The sequence below is a fragment of the Silene latifolia genome, chromosome 11 (assembly GCF_048544455.1).
Source record: "Silene latifolia isolate original U9 population chromosome 11, ASM4854445v1, whole genome shotgun sequence".
In the NCBI taxonomy this organism is placed as follows: Eukaryota; Viridiplantae; Streptophyta; class Magnoliopsida; order Caryophyllales; family Caryophyllaceae; genus Silene; species Silene latifolia.
In genome coordinates, this window is record NC_133536.1 from 132,092,648 (window position 1) to 132,106,992 (window position 14,345).

The window sequence follows — 14,345 nt, forward strand, 5'->3', positions numbered from 1 at the left end:
ATTATCGCATAATTAAATAATAATCGCTCTCTCGAGTTCGCAACTCGAAATCTCTCTAATAATAATCGACTAACCTCTTGGTCTATAAATCAAGGGACTAAATAAATTGTATCTCATACAATTAATTAGTTATCAATTTGGGTTCGTTCCTTTAGGTGTGACGAAAGGGGGGTCGATTGATCACCGCCGTCTCACGACAATAACGTCAAACTCTAGTCAGCCAACCGTTATCGATTTACGTTAATCAACTGACGAGGATCAAATAATTAAATATCTGATGATATTCTATTAATGAGATTTATTATGTTAACGCACTATTGTGGAGGACACTAACTCCAACAGAGTCTACCACGAGTCATGGCATAGATAGTTCCACATAGTTGATAGTAGTCTTGAGTTGTATCTTTTATATCGTTTGTTGGTTTTAAATCACTTGTAATTGCTATAACCGTTCTTTTACCGATATTTGATTATTACACTCCTCGGGCAACCGAGATGGTAACGCCTTTATCGGCTAGGGAAGGTCTTGTTAAGGCACCTTGGTAGATGGGGGTGTTACAGACCCGACGGTGGTCAAACCCATCGGTCAACGCCTCCCCATGGCCATGGCCAGTCAACGGTCAAAGGTACGGGTCAAGGTCAAATGTAAATAATTGATGTGAGGCGATAAAACAACTTACCACAATTAACTTGCGCGAGATGAAAAGTCCGTCTTAAGGTTGTCTCACAAAAGCTCTTCCTCACAATTATATGTATTGAGTTTTTGATGTGAAATAATTATGATGGTGAGGCATAGATTATGTATTTATATAAGTTGGTAGGTAAAGGTGGAAGGTTCTAGGAAGTTGTCTTTTTCTAATAAACTAATGAAAATATCTAAGTAGAATAAATAACACCTAAACCACATCTCACCTCCCCCTTCACTCGGTCCAACCCGTGTCCAACACGGTCTAACCACCCGTGTTCATACACGATCCAACACCCGGTTCATATTATTTGTTTTCTTTTTCTTTTTATGACAACAACTATTACTTATTCACATCTTATAAATTACAAATTATTAATTATTAATTAAAAATGCGGAGTATTACACCATAAACAACTCACTTCTTTTGAGAAGTTCCTCCTTGTAGTTCTTTTGTGGAATATATTTGGGTTGAAATTTTGACTCTTCTTGAGATGTATGATCTTAATGCTACATGAGTGAAATTGTGCTTCAACTTTGCCTACTTTTACTTAATAAGAGGTGAACAAGTCATGAAAAATGCAACAAAGAAAATCAAATAGAAAAGAGAAAAAAAAAATGAAATGTAAAACAAAAAGAAAAGAATGTTGTATTTGTGTCCAATAAAGGGTTGATGGTTTTGCAATTGATCTTGTTAAGAAAATAATTGAATGATTTTTAGAAATGGCAATCTTTGCCACCTTTTGTGAAAGAATTCTTTTTCATTGGGTATAGTTAAGTGAATTGGTTAGATGTGGCGACTACTTTTAGTCCCACGTGTCCCAAAATGGTGCTTGCACCAAACCCTTTTCGCCTAACCCAAGCCTCGTTACAACCCGATTGTCTTTCTTGTATGTGCATCGTTTTGACATTTCTCTTGCTGATATTGGATGGAGTACCATATTAGAATGCGGGCATGCTTCGTAAGTTGAGTTAGGGGAGTGATTTTGGTTACTTTCTGTCAAAAAAATCACCCGGTTCTTCAATGAGTGTCTAGTGAAACCCGTGAGAGTTAGACTTGGGTCTCCTTTGGGCAAAGGTTTGATATGAAGTTAAATCTTGTGTGTGTCGTGTCATTCTTGGGAGTATAGCGACGTACTTAACTTTTTCCGCCTAGAATTTGTTTCTTAGGCACTCCGTGTTGTCAATGTAGGCTACTTGAACTAGAATTAGGAGTCGACACCTTGATAATACCCAGAGACGACATCCTTCACTAATGACTCTCTTTGTTCATTTTTGAAACAAAACGGCCGCTTAGATGAGGAAAGTAGTTTGACTTTTTGCGATGCATTTTATGTGCTATTTCGTGCTTAAATGTTTGGACGTGTCAAAATTTTCCGCAATCCCTCACTTGCCTTGCAAGGAAGCACATATCTCATTGTGTTTTGTTGTGAGTTGAAAGGACGGAGAAGTCCCGTTAATTGCCTCTCATCGGATATTATTAAGATAGATTAGTTGTTGATTTAATAAGGGTCGTTGTCTTAGTTTATGAGCTTACTCTAGTACGAGTAAGGTTTAAGTGTGGGGAGATTTGATAAGTAGTATTTTAGTCGTGTTTTACCCCTCATTTATACTTTATTCCGACTCAATTTTGTGTGCTTAATTGATTAAATAGCTCATTTATTTACTAATTTATAATAATTAGTCGTCTTAGTTATTTTTAATAACTAGTCAGATTTTTATAATTTTAGTATTTAATAGTTCAATTTTATTTATCGCGAATATATATATATATATATATATATATATATATATATATATATATATATATATATATATATATATATATATATATATATATATATAATTAGGATCACATGTGTCCACCCTATCTTTTTGAGTCCTGTGAGTCCACTTATGTATCATAGGCTCTACACAAAAATATCACGATTTTTTTTATGATAAAAAATTTTTTTTTTTGTTTTTTTTAAGTCTAAGTTGTGATATTGTTTAGTATAACCTGTAATATTCTATCTGAGTCTGTGATTCCAGTAAAAGAGTATCACAAGTTATACAAAACAATATCACACCTTACACTTAACAATATCACTGGTTGTACTAAACAATATCACGCGTTATACTATGTTTTATAAGGAGTGGATTTTATTCATAAATTTATTTCTAGTTTGTAGTTCATCACTTAAAAAGAGTTACTGTTTACCACTTCACTGGACTTTAGGATAAACACGACACATGGACCCAAAATGTGTTGGGACTTCTTAACATTATTATCCCATGGCCGGAATGCATGATATGTTTTGGATTGACACATCTCGTTTGCTTGTTCAGTCTTGTTTACGTTGCAACTTCGAGTATGCTATCCTTCTGCCCTTCCAGGTAGAGACATTTATTGTCCAGATGATTCTTGTGGATGATGTAGGATTGGATTACATTAGTACTACTGCAGATCGGTTTTTTGCCCTGGGAAGAGTTCTAGCTAATATGGTTGATGCATTGTCGGAACAAGAAGAGCCTTCGACTTTTGGAAAATTTAGTCGGTTAAGTGATCTGAGTGGTGGATATTTCTTTGATTCTGATGTTGAGACCATCTTTTATTTTCTTGCAGAGCTTTTGATGCACTGATATCCCGCATGCCATGCACCCATGTTCAAAGATCCCGCCTTTGCTAGTTGCCTCGGTGTAAGTTGTCAATTCTTTTTGGTTCAAATTAAAGATACCACTGGTTGCATATTGCACTAGTTTACCTTAAGAATGGCTTGTTTGTTTATCTCGTTGTTTCTCTTCATGTTCCTCAGGTATCAAACTTTTGCGATTGTTATATTTTGAAGTAGCAGTCAATCATATAATTCCCCCCGCCATAGATTTGAAAAAGACACTACTATATTGTTATTCAATTCGTGATATTATTATGTACAACGTGTGATACATAAGTGGACTCATGGGACTCAAAAATATAGGTGGACTCACCGGATCTTGCCTCTATATATATATATATATATATATATATATATATATATATATATATATATATATATATATATATATATATATATATATATATATATATATATATATATATTTGGGATCCGGTGAGAACCACCTACATAGTGAGAACCTTGAGAACTCCACCTTAATGATTTTTTTTCTAAAAAATAACGACATATTTGGATTCGGCATAGAATTTTATGTCTAGATAACATATTTGTTGGTCCAAAAAGTATAAATTATTGACCGGAATCGTGACGAGAAAAATTTTATTAATTTTGATGCTCTTAGTACTCATTTTTCATGTATCTAACAATTTTCACGCACCTAGAACTTATTTTCGTGCACGTATAGCCTGATATTTTCATGCACCTAGTAATCATTTTCATGCATGTAACAATTTTCATACACCTAGTATTGGTTTTCGTGCATCTATATCCATTTTAGTATACCTAATTGTATTTTTGTACATTAAGTTTATATTTTGTTAATAAAATCAAAATTTTTTGTTTAGCTATACTAAAAATGTGTTAGAATAAGCTAAACTAAGGGTAAATGATCCATCAAAACTTTCGGAACAAGATTTGATGATGATTTAGTAAGGGTTCTCACGGTTCTCATTATGCTGGTGGTTCTCACCGGATTCTGACCCTATATATATATATTTGTTAATGTATTAGTTTTATTATAAATGTTATATGAATAATGGTTGTTATTATTTTTATATTACCGCTTTGGTTTTGTGTAATTTAATTTTTTAGGAATGGATTCGTGAATAAAAGAAAGACAAAGTGAATTAGTGAACCGAGAAGGGGCGAGGCAGATGAAGACGAGCCAAATAGAGCAAATGACCCAATTCTAAGAAGGAGAAGTCTAAGGTCAATCCTTGACCTTGATCATAAACATCAGCCAAACCATACTCCACTCATCATCATTGTCATTCATTTCATTCACACCCACCATCACCAAATTCAAGCTCCCTTCGTCACTCACCTCCACCACCACAAAATCAGCTACCATGACTTCAGCTCACCATTTATTGAGCACCATCTCGGCTCCCTCCCAGAACCATCATTCAACGCCGCCACAACCATCTGCATCACCTATTTCCCATGTTTACCTTGTTTTATGCCCAATTACCCAAGTGAACCCAAAAGCTCTATTCTTTCTCATATTGATTAACTACACTTTCATTTTAGCATACTTTCATATAAGTTTGCATAATAGTCTTAGAAATTGATCTCCTTTCATTTGTTAAACTAAACTAAAGACTTAAACAAGCCAAGTATCTAACCCCCGCCATCCTTGTGGTTTGACCCCGATAAATACTACTTTAATTGGGTTTTACAAATTATTTTTGGTGCGAGAATTGATGGCAAAAACTCAGTCATCAAGTTCCCATGTCATCATTGATTAACTCAGGTAATTTTGAATCTAGCTGGTCATCGGAATTCACACCAACATCTAAGTCTTTCGCGTTTGTGTCAATGTGACTTTCGAATTATAGGGAATAAAAATTTGCAAGTTCCTCTAACAAAAAACAGTTGCATATGGAACCCTCCACCCGAGCTTTGTTGCCAATTTTTTTTTATATGATTAAGAAATCACTCAAATGGATACATCCATCGATATTCAACATGTCCTCCAACCTTCGCTTCATAAGGTAAGTGGATAGGCAAATGCTACATGGAATTGAAGAAAGACTAGGGAAATATCTTCTCTAACTTGCATATTATCTCGGCAATGTTTGACTGTAGATGTTCTATAGAATCAACTTTAATCATAGAAGTACACAAGTCTCTAAAATATTGGCTTATCTCAGTTATTGCCCTCCAAGGACCCGTTGGGAGCCAATGTTTCAAGGCAACATGGAGTAACCGTTCCATAAAAACATGACAATCATGACTTTTCATTGAATGCTACACCATGTTTCTATGGTCAACACACCGGCTTAAATCTGAAGCATAACCATCCGGGAAATTCAAATTAGCAACCCATTCACATAGAGCCTTTTTCTTCGCGGTGTCTAAAACAAACCTAGATGATATGGGACGTTTGAAGCAAAGTTCATTAAAGTCAGCTTTACCCTTAGGGCCAATTTTTTTTTCTGGGGTACATCCATGACCGTGTCGATAAGCTGTTCAAAAAAGTTTTTCTCAATGTGCATAACATCTAAGTTGTGTCGAATCAATAATGTTTTCCAGTAAGGAAGTTCCCAGAATATGCATTATTTCCACCAACCTTCATGCTTGTCTTTCAATATTTTCAATTCTTGATCAGAAGCATCAACTATTTTCGGCAACTCTTTTACCGAATCCCACACCTTATCACCGGTTAATTTTTCTGCGGCTATGCAATTACCCGTTTTCCTATTCTTAAGAAAATTATTACAATTGTTGCGGGAAGGATGATCAGGTCTCAAACATTAACGGTGACAATCGAACCAACACACCTTTTTGATATTTTTAAGCTAAAAAAATCTATGTTCCTTTTCTTGACAATAAGGACAAGCACGATAACCAGATGTGGACCAATCAGAAATCATGCCATATGCAGGGAAATCATTGATCATCCACATTAATGCAGTCTTTAATTGAAAATTTTGTTTCTTAGAAACATCGTAGGTGTACACGCCGGTTTCCCAAAGTTCTTTTTACTCTTTGATCATGGTTGCAGGTAGACATCCAAATTTGTCTTAGGGTTCTTAGGACCTAGAACGAGTAGAGATAAGAACATAAATTATCGCTTCATAGATAACCAAGGAGGTAAGTTGTACGGAGTGATAATCACGGGCCAACATGAGTAATTCTTCCCAAATTGCCCATAAGGGCTAAAACCATCTGTACACAAACCCAGCCAAACATTACGAGGCTCACTTGCAAATTCCGGATGCTCTCTGGAGAACTGTTTCCACGCTTCTCCATTACTTGGGTGTGCCACTGTCCACCTTTCTCTTAGTCGGGAGTTTCTATGGTGCCAACTCATCTCACCTGCTATGTGCTTATTTACGTATAATCGTTGTAACCTTGGCGCAAGCGGGAAATAAGTTTACGGTTTACAAGGAATTCAGCTCCTACTTGAATTTTTTGTACTTTTATACCGAGATGCATGACACTTTTTACATTCCTCAAGATTTGCATTTTCCTCCCAGAAAAGCATGCATCCAGAGGGACATGCATCGATCTTCTCATGGGGGTAGTTGGAGTCGCTTGAGAACATTCTTAATATCATTAAAATTGCGCATCATTTGATTATCCTTTGGAATAAGGTCACCAACGAACAACACAAAACCATTAGCGCATCTAAGAGATAGGTTGTTCTCACATTTGAGTGCTACCAACCTAGCAACCGTGTGAAACAAACTCATATTACTTCCCTCATACATTGGTTGTTCAGCTTTTTCTAGCATTTTATGGAAGGAAGAAACTAGAGGGTTTGGGGTTTCATCACGCACTTCTTCATCACTAAGGTCATCGGGATTGAGTTGCTCCTCCAATATTTGATCAACATTATCACGTAATGCATTTTCCACGAGCTCCCGGTAAGGATTATCACTAACTACGATACTACTTGTACTTCCTTTGGTAGGCAGTTCCTCACCGTGATACGTCCATACATAGTAATTATCGGCAAAACCATTCGACCAAAGATGATTTAGAACTTTTTTCTTCCCTTTATATGCTCTGTTATTGCATTTCTTACACGGCACCTCATTTCACCTAAATTCTTATACATATTACTTTGTTCCGTGAATTCAATAAATTCTGTCACTCCCTTTGCAAATTCACGCTTGGGTTTCTTTTTTTCGTCTAACCTTTCATTCATCCACTGCCGTTCTAATCTTTTCATGTTTTTATATATTTACAATTTAATTTGTTTGTATACAGGTCATAAAAAAATAATAACAACCAAGAATAATACTCAATAAACATTATCACCAACGTATAACTATTGTCAACAAGTAATCTTTTTTTTTTTTTCGAATTAGGTCCTTATCACTCAAACCTAAACCCATTAATGTACGTTTCAAGTCACTAGCAAACACGCACTTGTGATTTATTAATGAGGAAAAAATTCGGCAACAATTCCCCTATGTTCTCCAAACACACAATGCAGAATAAATAATTACTCCACATATGCATTCAGAGTACATTAAAGGAATTGTCACCGAGCTCTTTCCTCATTAACGAATTACAAATACATGTTTACTACCTAAGTGACTTGAAACATACAAAGACAGTCCCAAAACGGGGATAATTCAAAAATTACTTCTAATGAGTAATTTTTGAATAGGTACTAGGTCAATGTGAACAATAATTTCAATAAACTAAAAACAAAACATATAACAATGACTACTATCCTCATAATGTCAATTAACAAAAACTAAGTAACATTAAGTGTAATTTTACATTTTATATAGTTAATCTAATTAACATTAAGTCTAATTTTTAACAACATTAACATTTCACAAAATTTAACAAAATTAAACATTTAAACAAAGTCTTCTATCCTAAGGCAACATGCATAAATAAAAACATATAATTTCAACATCAGTTCAACAATGACTTCTATCCTAAGGTAACATGCATAAATACAAACAATAATTTGAAGAACAATTCAACAATGATTTCTATCCTAGGGAAATTAACCTAATTAAACAAAAATTAAATCAAAAGAAATTAATAAATTACCTAATTAAGAAACAAATAATTAAAAGGACGGAGGAGAAATAAACTGGAATGGGTGGTGGAATTGATGGTGGCAGGCGGCGGCGGTGGAATTAAGAGAAGAAAGAAAATAGAGGAAGGAGATTGTGAAGGAGAAGAGGAAGGAAATAGAGTGAGTATAGGGTGGTGGCCATAAAATGACAAGGTGGCCGGAGGAGAATCACTAGGTGGGGTGGTGGTCGGATTTAGGGTTATTGATGAAAAAAAACTGATTTGGGGAAAATAGAATGATAGAGGGAGACGGGGGATTCTTCTCGTGATATTTTTGATTAAAACAACTCCTCACGGAAATTCCGTCAAGAAAGTCAATATTTTACTGACTTTCTTGACTGAATTACCATTAGGAGTTTTAGAAAACACGGATTCCTGACGGATTTTTTGTTAGACGTTTACACTCAATAATTGCCTGAATGGCATCTCTAAGTGAGGCTGTCTCACGGAAAATACGTCAGGAAATTTGTTGTACTAACAGAAATTCCGTCAGTAATTATACTCTACTGAGGGAAATACCATCATATACCCTTCACCCGTTATGGCGCCAAAGTCATTATTCAACGCGCCATCTTTATCTGGCGGCTTCTGATGGAATTTCCGTCAAGAATACTTTCCCGACGAAATTTCAATCAGAAAACCGCCAGTTTCCCGTGTCAGCTGACGCCTCTATTTTTTCGTCATATTTCCCGTCACTATTTCGAGTTATTTTAGTAGTGTAAATACACTAAGTGAGAGAAGCACAAGACAGACAATTCAAAAAATCTAAGACATAACTCTCACGGTAAATGGCATGTACAGCGGATAAGATCAGACATGATAAGACCCAATCCTCCTGGTATGCGGACAATCATATAAGACGGTCCTAGTCTAAATTTGGCGTCAGACTCTCCAGATAAACATACCCCAATTCGACAAAACGATAAACATATCGAATTCGAGACCCGATACATGGCACATATAGAGGTGATAATGAGACGTGCAGCTCGCGAGAAGCTTGAGTTTGACTCAGTCAAAGCGCGGCTCGAACATGTGCGATAAGATAATATCTTGTTCTTAATTTTGATAAAAAATTTTTATCATGATTATACATGTCTATAACAATATGAAATGTTTTCATTGGTTTGACCAATAACATTATATATAAACTTAGAATTATGTAATATCGAAAGGAAAAAAAACAATAACTTAACAATTATATATGGGCTCAAATTAGCTCGAACTCGGCTGCAACATCCCCTTCTTGCCCGGCTAAGTCAATGGGAGGATGTTACCATCTCGGTTTCTCGAGGCGGTGAATCGGAGATGCAATTAAGAAACATTTAATATAAATAAAGTATTTAGTGGATTACATAACCATGATTGTATAAATGAAAGAAATGATACAACTTATGACTACTATACTCTTCTAACAGAGTTATGCTCGACTCGAATGTCACCAAGGCTTGTGGCTCGTCCCGTCTCCCACGTGATACCAAAATAACATGTACTCAAACTGCTCCCCATATGATCGGAAATATCATATGGATCGACACAGGCCACCCCGGAAATAGGTGACAATTACACAAACACGCAACACGTCAGTTTCAATAATAAAACACAACAAGGTAGATACATATGCAATAAGGAAATGATATGAATGCAACACGATTATACAATCACCCCGCCGGTACCGGGACACGCCCAGACGTACCCACAATCATCGGTGACAGGGACATGCCCTGGACACCACACCTCACAAATAGGTACTGAGAGATGGCCAGATGTATCGGTTTCGGAAGCCAACCAGGTCCTCTGCCAGACGTCGTGTCTCAACCACACGAGTCCCTCCGTACTCAAGTCATTAATGTGCACATACCTCTAAGAGCGGGAAGCTCCAAGAGGCGAATCAAGCGTAAGACGGTCTCCCAACTGTCTTATGTCTCCTCACAACAAGTATCACCACCAATAATTTCCAACAACCAAATATATCACTAAATGAATCACAATATGCCAATTTGCCCATTTCACAAAGAATATGCATACTCTTACCAATTGTGACTCTTTCTCATATATCATGAATGCCAATCATACCACATACTCATGTATATCAATAACCACATGTTATAATCCAAATCCAATGACATTGTGAAACCAACACTAATGACTCATTATCATGTTATGAAGAAAGCTCAACAATACTATGAGACTAACAACAATTATCCGCAACAATCATGTCATAATGCAATGACAACACAATAATGACACATGCAACCATTTAAACTTATTGAAACCGAGTAGGATTAACCATACCTTTTAGAATATCTTGATAAGCTTTTCGAAACCACCAAGTATCCAACTAATAAAATCGTCTCATCCTACATAAATTACATAATACCTATCCCAAAACATTCTACAACAACTAATAATACTAATTAACTTCTTAATTACTCTACTTAATTAGTCAAAACCCTAATTAAAATCTCATAAGACAACATACTAATTAACTAAGGTTCACTAGCTAAGAATAAGGAAAAAGGAGTAGGAATATACTTACAAGTATGAACAATTATGCAAGAACAAGAACTTGGGAACAAATCCTCACAAGTATGGTGTAGATCTTGTGGATAAGGATGAGAGGATTTTTAGAGGAATTTGAAAGGTAGAGACATAAGGTTAGGTGAGTAAATGAGTGAAAAAATCTGAAAAAAAGGGTTTGAAGGCTAAGGCCCACACAATGTCTAAACGCGGGGTGGTGACAGCGACAATTAATTCGATCGAGTGCTCGGTTCACTCGATCGTGTAAACTAGTCACTTGGTCGAGTGACTTACTCCATAAGTTGATATGAACTTCACACGGTCTATTCGATCGAGTATACCTACGCTCGGTCGATTAGGACTCCACTCAGTCGAGTACTCAACATTACTCGGCCGAGTGCACTATACTATTATGCGGGGTATTACAATCTTCCCCCTTAAATCAAACTTCGTCCCCAAAGTTCACATCACTCTCTCTCCTTCCAACTACTCCCTGAAGTCTCATCACCGATTCTGAAGTACTGTCTCGAGTTCTTGCTGTCATCATCACTCTCATTATGTCAATATGATTCTCATCTCTCTCACCAGGCTCAAACCACCTCACACGTTATCCTTTATCGTATACCCTCTCTTATACTCATATGTTTACTGATACGCTACTCATATATATATATTATGCTCGTTTTCTTTCTTTAGAGTCCCAATTATTACATTATTACTTTCACTCCTCTTAAAAGAGAACTTCATCCTGAAGTTCAACGCCCAATACTCATAAAGTACTCTCAAAGGACACATCGTCTAATACCGCAAACCACCACTTCTTGGGTTTATCAACCGCTTCTCTACTACACAAGTCTAAGGTCAAATCTCATAAGTTCATAATGTCTTTGATATAAATCTTAATTTATTGGTCCCCAACGGTCAAAGCACGACGTCAAACCGAGGTTTAACGTTCTAATCTCATAAGTGTGTGTGTGTGTGTGTGTGTGTGTGTGTGTGTGTGTGTGTGTGTGTGTGTGTGTGTGTGTGTGTGTGTGTGTGTGTGTGTGTGTGTGTGTGTGTGTGTGTGTGTGTGTGTGTGTGTGTGTGTGTGTGTGTGTGTATGTGTGTGTGTGTGTGTGTGTGTGTGTATATATATAGAATTAGGATCAAATGAGTCCACCTTCCTTAGGTGAGTCCATAAGTCCTAATCTTAGCCCTTAGATTGTAACCAAATCAAAGGTTAAGATTAAATCTAAAAATAAAGAGGCTATATAAAAGACAACAAAACCTAATTTATATTCATTTCACTGCCTCTCACTTCTCTCTCTTCCTCCCTCTTTCTCTCTCCGCCTCTCTCATCTCTCACTCACCAACCAACCCTAAACACCCCAAACAACCACCCTACCACCACCAATAACAACTACAACAGTGCACGCCACTACAAGAAGCCGCTCTCTCCCTCGTCATGGTCGTCCCTTCTCCTCTCCTCAACCGCCGCCACCAGACGCCGTCTCTCCCCCTTCTCGTTTTTTTTTTGTTTTTTTTATCTTTTTTCAGATCTTAAAAAGTTTGTTATTGTTGGTGGTTGGTGTTGCGGTGGGTAATGGTGTGGCGGTAGTTTTGCCGCCTTTTCCCTCCTCCTTTGTCTTTTTTTTTTTCAGATGTAGGTGGTGGTGTTGGTGGCGAATGGGGAGAGAAGGTGGTGGTTGTGGTCGTAGTCGCGCACGGTGGCTGTTTACCAATGGTTGTCTTTTTTTTTTTAAAAAAATCTAAGCAAAGGAGTGGTTTTTTGTTGGTGGTGGTTTGAGAAGCCGAGGGTGGTGGGTGTTGATGGTTGGAGCCTTGAAGGAGTCGTGGGTGGACTCGTTTTTCAGATCTACTACAATTTTGTTTTTTTGGTGAAGTCAGGGTGGTGTTGGCGGTTGTTGTTATAATTGTTGGCAGTGGTGGCGACAAAGGAAGTTTTATTGTTGGCGGTGGTGGTGGTTATTGCCTATATATAAAAGGACTCGTATTAAAGTTTCGACTCGCAAGAATTAAAGTTTTACTCGTTTACCATTAAAGTTTCACTCGTAAACCACTAAAGTTTCATTCGTAACATCGAGAAATACCAAATTTTTACATGAATATATAAATACAAACTTTTATATTGAAAATGGCCTGAAAACCATTAAAGTTTCACTCATCACCATTAAAGTTTCACTCGTTTAACATTAAAGTTTCATTCATAAATAACTGAGAATTAAATAAATATTAATTAAAGTTTCACTCGTCAAATGGCCTAAAAAAATTAATGTTTCATTTGTCACCATTAAAGTTCCACTCGTTTAACATTAAAGTTTCATTCATAAATCAATGAAATTAAATAAATTTTAGTCACAATTACATCATTACATAAATTCAAAAAATTTTTATTAAAATGGCCGAAAAAAAGTTTAAGTTATATTTAAAAATATATAAATTTAATTTTTTATTCACAAAATGACTTTAAAAAACTAAAGTTTCAATCGTAAAGAATTAAATTTGCTCTCACAGATTAAAGTTTCACTTTTAAAACATTAAAGTTCCATTTCAAAAATTGATTAGAAGTCTCAAATCTCAACCATCAATCTTAGAAGATCTAATGGCTAAGATAAGGACTTAGGGACTCACCTATTTAGTTGGACTCATTTGAACCACACACACACACACACACACACACACACTTGTTGGGTCTGTGATGAGTAAGCATAAAGGGATTCAAAAACCCGATGATACTGAAGATACTATGGAGGATGAACCACCTATTCCTCCCCCTAAGCCTCTATTACTGAATTCATTTCTGACTGCTACTGTTAACCCTAATGGAGGTCCTTCCCAACCATCAGGGTCCCTCGTAGAGCTGAATAAGGGCAAAAGTAGTACTCGAAAAACTGATGCTATTTCTAGATTGGGTAACAAAAAGACTTTTCCTCAGGTTCTTAAAACCTCTTCCGTAGGTATGAATCTCAATTTTGTGAAACCCTCTGATAAAACTATTGTGTTGGATGAGGCTGATATTGCTCTTGCTCTTGAGCACTGGCAAAATACACTTGTTGGGTCTGTGATGGGTAAGCAAACCACTCTAGCTCAAATTGAAAGTCTAGTTGCTAAGTATTGGACTCAAATTGCAGCACCTCAGGTTATTTATTTCTCTAGGGGATGATACTACTTTCGCTTTGAGAGCAAAGAGGACATGGAAATTATTAGGTCAGATGTATGGAATTTGAATGGTTATCCACTAGTATTTAAAGATTGGTCTCCGACTATTATCGAGCAATTGCAGGTTACTCATGTCCCTGTCTGCGTTTTATTTCCTAATCTTGACCCTTGCTTATGGTCCCAGGCTGCACTTAGCAAAATGGATAGTGTTATTGGCAATCCCATATGTGTTGATGAGCACACCACCAACAAAACCAAGCTTGCTTTTGCTCGCATCC